Below are 12,126 nucleotides of genomic sequence, written 5' to 3' on the forward strand. Positions count from 1 at the left end.
GGAGCTCGCGTGCATGCCGCCGGGTGATCGCAGGCAGGCAGGCAGGCAGGCAGCTGAAGAAACCCCCTCCGGGGTCTTTGGGGCCTTCCTGGGTCTGTTGTCACGCAGGCCGGGAGCTCGCGCACACGCCGCCAGGTGATCACAGGCAGGCAGGCAGGCAGGCAGCTGAAGAAACCCCCTCCCAAATTTCCATTTCTAATAAGTTCCCAGTAAGGCTGATGTTGGTGGCCTGGAGAATATGCTGAGAGAAGTTTGCTTTATTCCCAATATGTTGGGAATTTTGCTTTCCATTTTGTCAACCTGAGGAATCAGATTGGCAAAAACTGCATTCAATAGCAATGTCCAGTTTCATCCTTTGCTTTGCTTTTCTAAATGGGTCAGGGTTGGTGCCAAAATGACCACCCTTAATCAGTGTTGATGGGCATATACTTTATACATTTTCTGAACAAAAATGGCAATAAATAAATATTTATAAGACCTATCAAGTAAATACCATTTATAGATACTTAGTTTTCTCTCATTGATGAGACAAAATACCCAACACTCAAAGTCAAAGGGAGAAAGGTTTATTTAGCTCAGTTTGCAGTTTTCAGTCCATAGTTGACTGGCTCCAAGGTAGGGTGGTGTGGCTGACAGGCACTGAAGAAGAGAAACCATTCATGGAAGGCAGAAGGTAGCAAAGCAAGCATGAGAGGGAATTTAGCAGCTTCTTTTTGCCCCATTTATGTTCTACCTACGCTACAAGGATTAGGGTGGAACCAAACCAATCAGTGGACTGATTTAGTAATCACACACCTTTAATCCCACTATCACATACTCTAGATTCAGCCACCTCTGAAAAAGCCCACCCTATGACACTGTGAGGGTTTGGGGAAACATCTAGACACAAACCATAACATTCTCCTTCTGCCCCTCCCAAAGATTCATTACATTCCTTTATGCAAAAGCATTTTAAGAGTTGCCAAGTCCTAATAGACTCAGCATTGCAGAAAAGTCCAACTCCAAAGTCTCCTCTGAGATTTAAGAAAAACTCTTAACTGTGAACCTCTGTACAAATGAAAAGAAAGTTAAACACTTTCAAGACACAATGGCACATTTTTCCAAAAGGTACAAAGAAGGCTGGGGATTTAGCTCAGTGGTACCGTGCCTGTCTTGCAAGCACAAGTTCCTGAGTTCAATCCGAGTACTGAAAAACAAAACAAAACAAAACACACAAAGAGGGGAATGGAAAGGAATGGGAACAAAGCAAGTCCAAAATCCAGCAGGGCAAACCTTAAGTCCAGTAGCTCCATGTCTGACATGACTGGCAGTCTTTGACAAGTTGTGAACTCCAAAAGGCTTGGATGGCTCTATCCCTATGGCACAGCATGCTGGTGGTTGTAGCTCTGATGGCTTCTCTCTTGGGCTGGCTCTGCTCCTTCCTTGCAGTTTTCCTCAAATGGTCCACATTCCTGGCTTCTCCAACCTTCTGAGATCTCCACTGTACCTTTAGCTTCAGACTCATAGCTTCATACACTGCCCTGTCAGGGGCACACTGCCTGGCCTCCTGGGCCTTCCTCTGAAATCTGGGTGGAAGCCTTCTTGACCCCACAACTCTTGCATTCTGCATGTGCCTAAAACCAGCAACATGTGGATGACACCAAGGACTGTCACCAGTTGGAGCAGTAGCCAGGCTTCCTTCTCTCTTGGCTGTAGAGGTGGAGTGCCTGGATTGCTGAGCACTCTAAACTCAATTCTGAGGAATAAATTCTCTAGACTGCTGCCATTCTGGAACATGGTACTCTGGGGCTTTCTTCTCAAAGCAAAATCTTTCCCTTATGCAGCTCTGAGGCTGCAAAGGCTGAAGTCCTGTTGGTTCTTGTGATGCCCTAAGGCCATCTTTTCTGTTGTCTTCTTCTGAAATACTTAGCTTTTTCTTGGTAGTCTTTTCAATGACCAGTTTCTTCTCTGTTCCACTTTGCAATCTGCAGCTTTGCTGGAGATCCCTTTCTGGCAAAACTCACACTGTTTTAAATTATTCTGCTGGGCTCTTTGCTCTTGATTCTCAATATAAATCTGGCTAAAAGTCCTCAACAGTAGACATGCCACCTTGTGGGAGAAATTCAAGCCTAGCTGGGCCAGGTGCGCCGCACTCCTGTCTCCTGAGCTAACTCAGAGACCTTGCTAAGGCTGAGCTAATTCACCTAAGTGTGTAGATGCTAGGTCCAACAGGCTACATCTCCACCCCTAGTCCATGACTCCTTTGCCTCACCCAAGAAAAATCACTCTACCATGTCTGGCCAATAAGATATCACCAAACATTAAATGTTCCTCCCATGCTCCTCTCCCATGGTTCCCTATATAAGCCTGTGCATTTCCTGAATAAAGTGGAAGCGTTCCAGAAACCTCCCTGGAGTCTGCCTGGTGATTTGGCGCCTTACCCTCCAGTCCAAGCTCCTGAACCTCGCTCCGTGAGCGGGCTCGTGGATGACAACACCACCTCCTCAACATTGGACTGCTTTGAAGTTTCTTCTACAAGATTAATTGGCCTGAAAAAAAAAAGATTAATTAGTCTGCTGCCCCTAATCTTAGTCTCAGGCAAGTCTCTGGACAAGAGCAAAATGTAGACAAACTTTCTGCTAAAGCATAGCACACGTCTTAATGGAGTCCAACAGCCAGTGCAGTCCTTCTTCCCAGCAGAAACCTCCTGAGCCTAGTCTTTACCCAGAACTTTTTATCAGCATTCTGGTCTTCTGAGCTCTGATCAGAATCTCCCATTAAGTACAGCCTAGGGTGTTCCAATTCTACTTGTTCAGCCAGCATCTCCAAAACTTTCCTAATTCTCCCCCTTTCCATAAGCCAGCTGCAAAGGCTCCTAAACCACATGGTCAGGTACAGTCACAGCAATGACCTCACTTCTCTGGTACCAAATTCTGCATCAGTCAATGTTTACTAGAGAAACAGATACACAAATATATATAATAATTTACAAGATTGGCATACAATGGCCACCCACAGAATTGGATATGGAGCAGTGCAGAGGGTCTGATGGCACACTGGAGATCTGGAGGATCCAGTCAAAAGTCTGGAGCTCGCTGCAGTGTCCCACGCAAGTCTTTTTCAGGAGGCTGAAGGGTCTGTGCTGGGAGCCAGATAATGATGTCCAAGGTGAAGATGAAGACTCGGCCTCTGAAGAAAACAGAAACAGATCTGTCCTTCACTTTCCTTTTATATCATCCAGATGACAGGCTACCCTAGGGTGGGTTTTCCATGCCCAAGGATGTGGAATTGCTAAGCCAATTTGGTTGAGCTTCTCTTACCCAAGTTGACACAATCAATCAACCATCACAGATACTGTATCTCTAATGAAATAATCAGAAATATGCACGATGTTTAAGGTAAAAAGATGTCTATTGCAGCTTCATATAAAAAGGTAGACACATGGAAATCACATGCCTATCCAGTAGTTTGTAAGTTAGAATAATATCTACAGAACTGAATATTATGCCACCATCAAAGTACTGAGGAAAAAATTTAAAGACAGGAAAACCATGCTTGTGGTAAATTATTAAATGAAAAGTCCAAGAAACAGGGCTACATATATAATATATCAACTATACAATATATTATAAGCACCATATCAACTGAGGGAACATACTGAAATGTTAACTTGATGATTTCTGGATGGTATTACATTTGCACTATAGATATTAGTCATTTTTCTTTCCTTCCCAGTCTTCTAAAATAATCTTTCCAGCTCCTAACCTCTGCCCTCCTTAATGAACTTCCCTTAAGGGGTTGTTAGGCTGCCATATTATTCTATGGGATCATACCTCGAATGGTAGGTGAGTGGGTGATCTGTGGACACCCGACCCTAAGTAAATCTATTAGAGACTATCAACAATTAAATTGTTAAACTCCAAAACTGGTTAGATAGCTCTGGGATGTAGATTTGGAGTTGGTGTCATCTCAGCCTGTGTTCTAGCCCAGGAGGCATCTGCAGACCTGCAGCTCCATCAGTTATAACCATCAGTGGGTAGTAAATCTATTAGAGACTATCAACAATTAAATTGTTAAACTCCAAAACTGGTTAGATAGCTCTAGATTTGGAGTTGGTGTCATCTCAGCCTGTGTTCTACCCCAGGAGGCATCTGCAGACCTGCAGCTCCATCAGTTATAACCATCAGTGGAATGCAGGCTCAGTAACTAGGCAGCAAACACATGCAGGCACCCACACATACTCCCACCAATCCTCCTTAGAAATCAGGAGTGGGGGAGGCTGTACATATTAAACGGCAAAACTTTGTCCCTGTTATGCTCCAATAATCTCCCTTTTTGTCTAGTGCTAATTGGAGTGGGTGTCTCTTCCTTCTAGCAGTGTTTCAAATTAACAGGTGGCTCATTTGTATATTTATACATTTTCCACTTTCCCGACCTGTGTTTTATTAACAGGAGGATATGATTAAAATTACACCAGGGAGCTATAGAGGAGAAGTTTTAGAGGAAAATTTCCTACTTGATTTCTCTCCGCAGCTGCAGACTCACCTATCTCTGACACCAAGCTTAAGAAACTGGGGAGTTTTTGGTTGTTTCAGTTTGGTACCAAATCCAGGAGACAGATTATTTTAAGTTTAGAAAGTGGCCATGCAGGACTCTTTTCCTGCACTAACTGAAGATGATTCCAACAGCAGAGAGTGAGGCAGAATAAAAGATGTACAGTTTGGTTTCCCCCATTGATTTATAGACACAAGGACTGGACTGGATGCGTCATCAGCAAATTGAACCCACACATTGTCATAAGGATTCTGCAGCAACATCACACTGGCTACACCATGGTTTACCATTTTCAGAAATAAGAGGTAGAGCTATAGAGTTTTGTGTGACCCTTCAGGTACATGTGCAGGTGTATCCATCCTAAGGTGTGATACAGTTCACAACAGGGCCATTTGGAATAAGCCCATTAGGTCATTGTTATCCACCTCAAGGTCATCATCTCAACCTCTTCTCCCCTGGGAGTCATATTCTAACTGAAATATGATTGAAATTCACTTTAAGGATTTATAGATATGCTGTCAGGATCTTTGAGGGCAGGGTCTGATTCTATAATGCTCAGTTCTTAGTTTATTGAATGAATGAGGAATAAAATGTTCATTTTGGTACAAACGGATGAAACTAGGAGATGAGGGCCTGGAAGTAACTTGTGAAGACGTCCAGTTTGGGGACCCAGAGTGGTGGTTTAAAGAACTAAAGCGATACCAGAGATAAAGAAATGACAAAATGTAGGATTTCCCAAAGCATGCATGTGCTAAGGGATAATAAAAATGTCAGTAAGGAGAAAAGTATTGGCATATTTTTCTTAAAAAGAGGAAATTTAGGCCAGAAAAATTCTGTATGCGGAATACAAGAAAGCTATTGCATCCACGGGGGAGAGCAGGTTGGATCTGAGACTGTGGCATGCCTAGTGAGAGGGAGAACCTTTCCCCAAGAGATTCTAAAACCTGGGGGAGAGAGACTCAGGTTTTAAATGTCTTATCGACTCACACTGACTTTTAAAGAGGGATTGCCATCTTTAAATGGCAGAAGATAGAGTTTCTACAGGCAAGGATGGTGTTTTTGATACCTCAACCTTTCTCTACACTTCCATGGACCTATTGGCTTATGTCTTTATTAAAACTTACTATCCAGTAGAAACTAAAAAGGGCCAAAATTCTTTCACGCCCATGAAGAGGTTAAAAACTTCCTTCATATCTTGTCTCTGGCTTGGCCATGACCTTTCTCTGGCCAAGGGGTTATTGGCAAAGGTTATGCAAGATGAGGTTTAAATACTTGAGTTTCTGGCCTGTCCTCTGGTTGTTTGGAGCCCTAGGACTACCCTGCTGGTTCTGGTGGGAGACAAGACCTACTTTTTTTCCCCTCAAATCGAGGAATTAAGATGCAGGAGGTAGAAAGGTAGATGGGTGGCTGGCAATGACAGGGTAGGTTAGTTATGCGAACTGACACTGCGAAAAGGAAGGACATGAAGAAAAGAAGGTAAGCCCTCTCTCAGAGGTAGTCTGTAAATATTAATAATAAGCTAGAAATCTGGGGATTTAGCTCAGTGGTGCTGTTGTCTGCCTTGCAAGCACAAGACCCTGAGTTCAATCCTTGGTTCCAAATAATAATGATGATGAAAATAATGATGATGATGATGATGATGATGATGATGATGATGATGATAATAATAATAATCTGGAGAATGTGACCTGGAGGAAAGGTTAGTAAACAGTTAAAGTACATGTGGAAAAAGCCTGACAGTATCTTGAGTAGTGAAAAAAAATTTTTTTAAAGTAAGATGATGAGGTAGGGAAGATCTAACCTTATTTCTGCCACTAGCTAGTTGGGTGAGTGTGGACAAACCACATCCCTGAATATTCCCATTGGCAAAATGAGGCATTTTGACTGGAAGATTTTTCCAAAGTTTCTTCCAGTTCTCATGTCTTCAGGGAAGCTACACAAAGAAAAGGACTGAATACACACAAAGAGAATGAGTGTATGTTAAAATAATTCCCTTCATACAGCAGTGGGAAGATTTGCAATCATCAGAGTTTTTACAAAAACCTCTATCATTAACTCAACAAATATTAAGTGAATATCTACTGAAAGCCAGGGATGGAAGACAGAGAACTCATTGAATAATGGCAGCTTGCTCCTGCCCCCAGAGGCTTATAGGACCATTTGAGTTTGATCAAATAAACGATTCTAGGGAAATTTACTAAGCAATACTTGCAGGCACACCCAGCTTCATCATTCAATCATTTCCAAACAAGAGTGAGGACTGTGTTTCCTAGAAATGGGAAGGTGATTGCTGAGCCCATTCCAGACGGATTACATCAGATGACTCCTCTTCATCTACAAATGAAAAGTGTGGACTAGATCCTCCCTAAAGTTCCATCCAGCTCAAAATTCTAATTGGGCTGCCCAGCAGTTCTTTAGTGCTTTAGCTCAGCAACCCCATCTAGTGTCTCTGTGAATGTAGTAGAAAACATTCAGTGTACTAACTACAGACGGAAAATGAGAGGTCTCTGAAGAGACTGGATGTAGCCAGACAGCTTCAGAGCAAGATATATGGATAAGGGGTGGTTGCAATCATAACTACAGGTTAACACGATGTATACTATGTGCCAGGCACTGTTCTGATTGGTTCATACTCATTTAGTTCTTACAAAAAACCTGTGACTGAGGTACAAATAACACCTCTACATTACAGATGGGGAAGCAGGATACAAGAGGGCAAAGGAACCTGCTAGTAAGTGGTGGAACCAGTACTGAAGTCCACCACCTACAAAGTCCATTCTCTTAGCCACTATACCTTCCTTCCTCTAGCTAAGAGGTATAGAATAATTATCACATTCTGAGGTTTTGCATATTATAATTCATTTCCTCCTTTCAACAGAACTATGATGTAGGTACCCAAAACATCACAATTTCGCAAGTGAGTAGACATAGGCCCAGAGAGATGAAGCTCTTAGCTCTTAGCTCACGTAGCTGATCATCAGTGGCAATTCAAACTTCAGCGTTCAACCAGGGTAAAGGGGAGCAGACAGAAAGTTACATACAGAATAATCCCGGTTCCCTAAAATCTTTTCCTCCCATTCTCCTAAATGTCACTGCTTCATTGTTTTGGGCACAAGAAAGGATGATGCAAGCATCAAATGCTAAGTGATTTGTTTTTGGCATATTATCTGCAGAGCCAACTTCTGAATATTTATAAGTTGTAAGTCTGATTAATGCGTCAAGCAGGCTTGTTTACATTTTCTTGGTGTCTTCTGGTTCTCATTTTGGAAAAGCTTTTTCCAGGTAAGTGATGAAGACACCATTGCCACAAGAGGTTTATGAGCTCTCTAGTAGGGATCCTATAACATGGCTTTATCACTTTGAACCCTGGATCACATCTCCCTGCCTCACCACTTTGATTGCCCAAGAAAACCATCTGTTTTATTGTTTCCTTAGCCTCTCAAGTCAAACTTTAATAATCACCTAACAAATGAGTCGAAGCATTTTCTCTGTGCCAGGAATGTGCTTAGAACATGGGAACATTAGTGAAAGACTGCCCTTGCCTTCAAGTTGTACAGAGGTTAGTGGGCAGATTAGTAAATCAGAATGACTGTAAAGCAGCCATTTATGACACAGGTTAGTAAAGGCTGTCATAGGCTAAACGTGACAGTGCTTTGGTAATAAGCAAGGACATTTCATCCAGTTTTAAGAGGACAGTTTAGGTCGTGGTAGGTTTCTCAAACAACTGACTTCTGAAATGAAATTGAAATCAACATTTTCTCCTCAGAATGGCACCTTCTTATGCCTAATAATGTAGTACCATTTTTTTTGTTCAGTATTTTAAAAATTCATACTCTTTTCTCATTCACAAATCCAGTGTCTAAATTAATCTTTGTGTCCATCCTTATCAGTATCACCTCCATTTTTTTACCCTTCCTCACTCTAAGTTAATCTTCATCTACCCAAGGCAGGACTATTGTAAAAAGGTGCTATCTTAATCCTAACAAACCCTCTCCTTTCTCCCTACTCTAGGCCCCAGGTTCATTTGCCCAACATACTTTCTATTAAAAAATCTCAGTATTTAATTTGATGCCTAATGGTTAAAAATTACTCCCCTTTTTCTACCCTTCCATCTGACTCTCCCAGAAGACACTGTAAATCTTTGCCTTTAATCAAATGATACCACCATCCTTCCAATTCATTCCTCCTCTGCTTTGCATGCGTTCATACCTGGGTTGATCTTTCTTTCCTTTCAGTTTGTTTTTGTTGCTGTTGTTGGTTTGTTTATTTTAAAAACATGTCCATCTCTAATCTCTCCTTTAAAAGCCATTACACCTACCTATTTTGTGATGCTTACCTTATAAAAATCACAGAATTTGTATGAACTAGCCATTTGGTGATTGCTATGTATAACCTTTTTAAAAAGTCAAATACAGTATATAAAGGTATAATTCACATATCGTAACCAGATTTCTGATCATACATGGTCACCTTAGAGAACTTTTCTGATTAACTTAGCGGAAGGAGCTTTTCAGAAAACCCTCTTCTCCCACCCCAATGCTCTAACATCATCTTCTAGTTTATTTTCTTCAAAGAACTAATCACTAGCTGAAATCATTCTTCACTTCTTTATTGCTTGGCTCCCTCACTAAATGGGAAGTGCCAAGAGAGAAGAATCTTTTTCTGTTTTTTTTTTTAATTTTTAAAAAACATTTTTCTGTTTTGTCCGCCAATGTACTGTTTCTGTCCAGAACAGTTTTCTGGCCCTCGGTATGTGTTTAATAAATACTCGATGAATAAGTGAAGAAGGACATGAAAGGAGTTGAGGTAAATCTAATTTTTGCCCCATTAAACTGATATGGCAAAAATTAATTGAAAATATTTATGGAAAAAGCAAACATTATATAAACTATAAATCCCTTATGTATAAATTAAAATAAAGCTAGTGTTTCATTTTACTGTAGGGCAGTGTGATACATTATATAACCATATTATACAATAACATGGCTCACCAAACCAAGTCTAAATGTTCATTGATGGGAGAAAAAGCTAAGTGAATAATTAACAAAGAGGCTTATATGACTATCAGAGTTGTTTAAAAATATACAATCAGGTAGGCTCATGGCAGTGAAATGGGAATGTCACTTCCATTATGATTTGAATTAAGAAGAGAGGCAGTTTCAAAGCTCAGAGGACAATGGACATTTGTCAATACCATGTAGCTTCAGAATTTTAAAATGTAATTCCTCAATTTTAAAATGTAATTCTCTTTTAAAACATAGTCATTTCAAATGCAAGTCAAAACAGCAATAGTAACATTAATAATAAAGCTATGAGTTTACACAATCTTTGCTTGGGCTCACAACTTCTAATACTACTTATTTTATTATTCATTTCCTTAAAATTAAAGTTACATTTAATTCCATTATATGGAATTAAATTATTCAAATTAACTCTAACCTGAAACTAACTTTGGAAGAAAATCACTTTAGTATTATTTATACCTTCAAGGATAAAATGTATATAAATTCTTTCAGTTATGCAGAATAAGATGTGTGAAGTATAAAATGTATGTTTTTATTATTTTCAAGAGTAGATTTAAAGTATATTTCTCAGAAACCACTGTGACAATTTAATTCATGATATCAAATTGTGGTAGAAAAATTTCTTTTGAAATGCTTATTACCCATACTTATTTCTCAAATACAGAGTTCAACTGGAGGGAGTCCTGATAGAGGAAAAATTGATTCCTGTGATGTGAACATGTTAGAAATGTGATACTGGGTTTTTGTATGATGTAGATAATTCCAATCTAAATTAATAAAGCTAATTAATTTATTCCAATAGAAAATGCTACAAGTAGATTTCATTAGGGTAACATGAAACTTGATCTCTAAGTTGATTTCCTTCCAAAATTTTCTATAGGAGCAAAGACTCCAGCAAAAATACTCTCAGGGGCTGGGGATTTGGCTCTGGCAATGCATCTGCCTTGTAAGTGCAAGGTTCTGAGTTCTATCCCGGTACCAAAAAGAAAAAAAAGAAAAGAAAGAAAGAAAGAAAAAGATGTGTTCCCAGGGGTCCAGGCATTTAGCTCAGTGGTGCCATGCCTGCCTCACAAACACCAAGTCCTGAGTTCAATGTCCAGCGCACACACACAAAAAAAATCTCAGGGACTAATTGATACATTTTGTAATATTGCAAATGAACAAACTAGTAAATAAATAACAAAGAAAATAAACAGCCAAGGGCTGGATCCACTCCCAAATAATTTAGTAGCATCAAGTGTGGTTTTACTCAAATATTCAACGCTTAATTTTGATCAAGAAATGTTACCGCTGTTGTGGTTTTGTTTTAAAACCGGTTTCTACCAAAAGGATAGAGTGTGTGTGTGGGGGTGGTGGGGAAGCATATGTGAAAGTTAGCGAACAAGGAGTTTTGTGGGCAACAGTATCTTCAGTATTTCGTGAAGTAGACAAATTTTCTTTAGAGGTGCACAAATTTGGCTGATACTCAACTGTCAAATTATCTTGACATAATAGATTTACAACAGCATGATAGTTATGTGAATAAGACTGAAACCCTACAGCACAACAAAGCATTTGATGTTCTTTCACCTACAGTCTGCACCTGCTTATGAATCATTGGAGTAAATGTCAAAGAGAATGGAAGTTCTACACCATAACTCTTCCATCTGAGAAGCTGCGTTACGCAGCTGTTTGTCTTCCAAATACCTGTAACTTACACTTTAGCCTGATGTCTGAGAAAGGATGTCCTAGAAAGTATATCTAGGAATTAATATATCTTTAAAACACGAAAGCCAACTGATGAGTGAATGGGAGCATCAAAAAACATACTCACACTAAGGGTAGTTGGCCTTTTCAAAGAAATGTGTGTACTTTTATGCACTAAGCCTTCTTCACATGAAGTGACACTCCCTTCTCTCCAAAATAAGACCTAGCTAGAAAATAAGCAGCCTTGAAAACTAGAGATAAAAAAATGCCAGCCCCAATTAGCCCATCCTTGCCTTACCTGCCGTACAGAGTAGCTGTCGAACAAGAGAGTAGCAATGGTAGGTAATTTACTACTCCCTTTGTAGCATGAATACTTATATCAGTTATAATTGTTACTTATTACAGTCAAATATTAGCAAAGCAGATATTTGTTGAATTCCTTAAATTGGCAAAGTATTATTCTAGGCAGTGGCAATACAGTAGTTGCTATCATGAAGCTTACATTCTAATGTGAGGCATAAAATGCTAAGCAAATTACATAATATTTTATGAACATTGGGATGAACACTATTGAAATATCTGGGCCATTGAAGGATGCAAGTATATAACAAGGCATAAAGTGGAAAGATATTTGAGCTGATTTTTAAAGGCAAAGGACTGAAATGTTGATGATAGGGAACGGGAGGCTCAGAATTCCAGGCTAGTACATGGAGCAATTGAGCAGAGTCTTGGGTGAAATATGGTACGTCCAAGAACCAAAAAGGTCAGCACTACCAAATGCAGGTGAGTAACAAGGACAGCGGCCTTGAATACAGCTGGTGTGGAAAGCAGGGGCAGATAGCATGCAGGGTCATGAAATATAGTTCATTTTTTTCTTTATCCT

At 39.9% G+C, this 12,126-nt stretch overlaps 1 long non-coding RNA gene across 1 annotated transcript; it reads right to left on the reverse strand.

Annotated features, from left to right (window-relative positions):
* Window positions 1–608: 608 nt before the first annotated feature.
* On the reverse strand, window positions 609–3,067 carry LOC109118136. The gene is made up of 3 exons (XR_002025438.1): window positions 2,996–3,067; window positions 2,421–2,528; window positions 609–639 (listed from the first exon to the last, which is right to left on the reverse strand). It is a non-coding gene; the product is annotated as an uncharacterized LOC109118136 (long non-coding RNA).
* Window positions 3,068–12,126: the final 9,059 nt, after the last annotated feature.

The sequence above is a fragment of the Fukomys damarensis genome, unplaced genomic scaffold (genome assembly GCF_012274545.1).
Source record: "Fukomys damarensis isolate Sample0158 unplaced genomic scaffold, DMR_v1.0_HiC HiC_scaffold_25, whole genome shotgun sequence".
NCBI classification, from domain to species: Eukaryota; Metazoa; Chordata; class Mammalia; order Rodentia; family Bathyergidae; genus Fukomys; species Fukomys damarensis.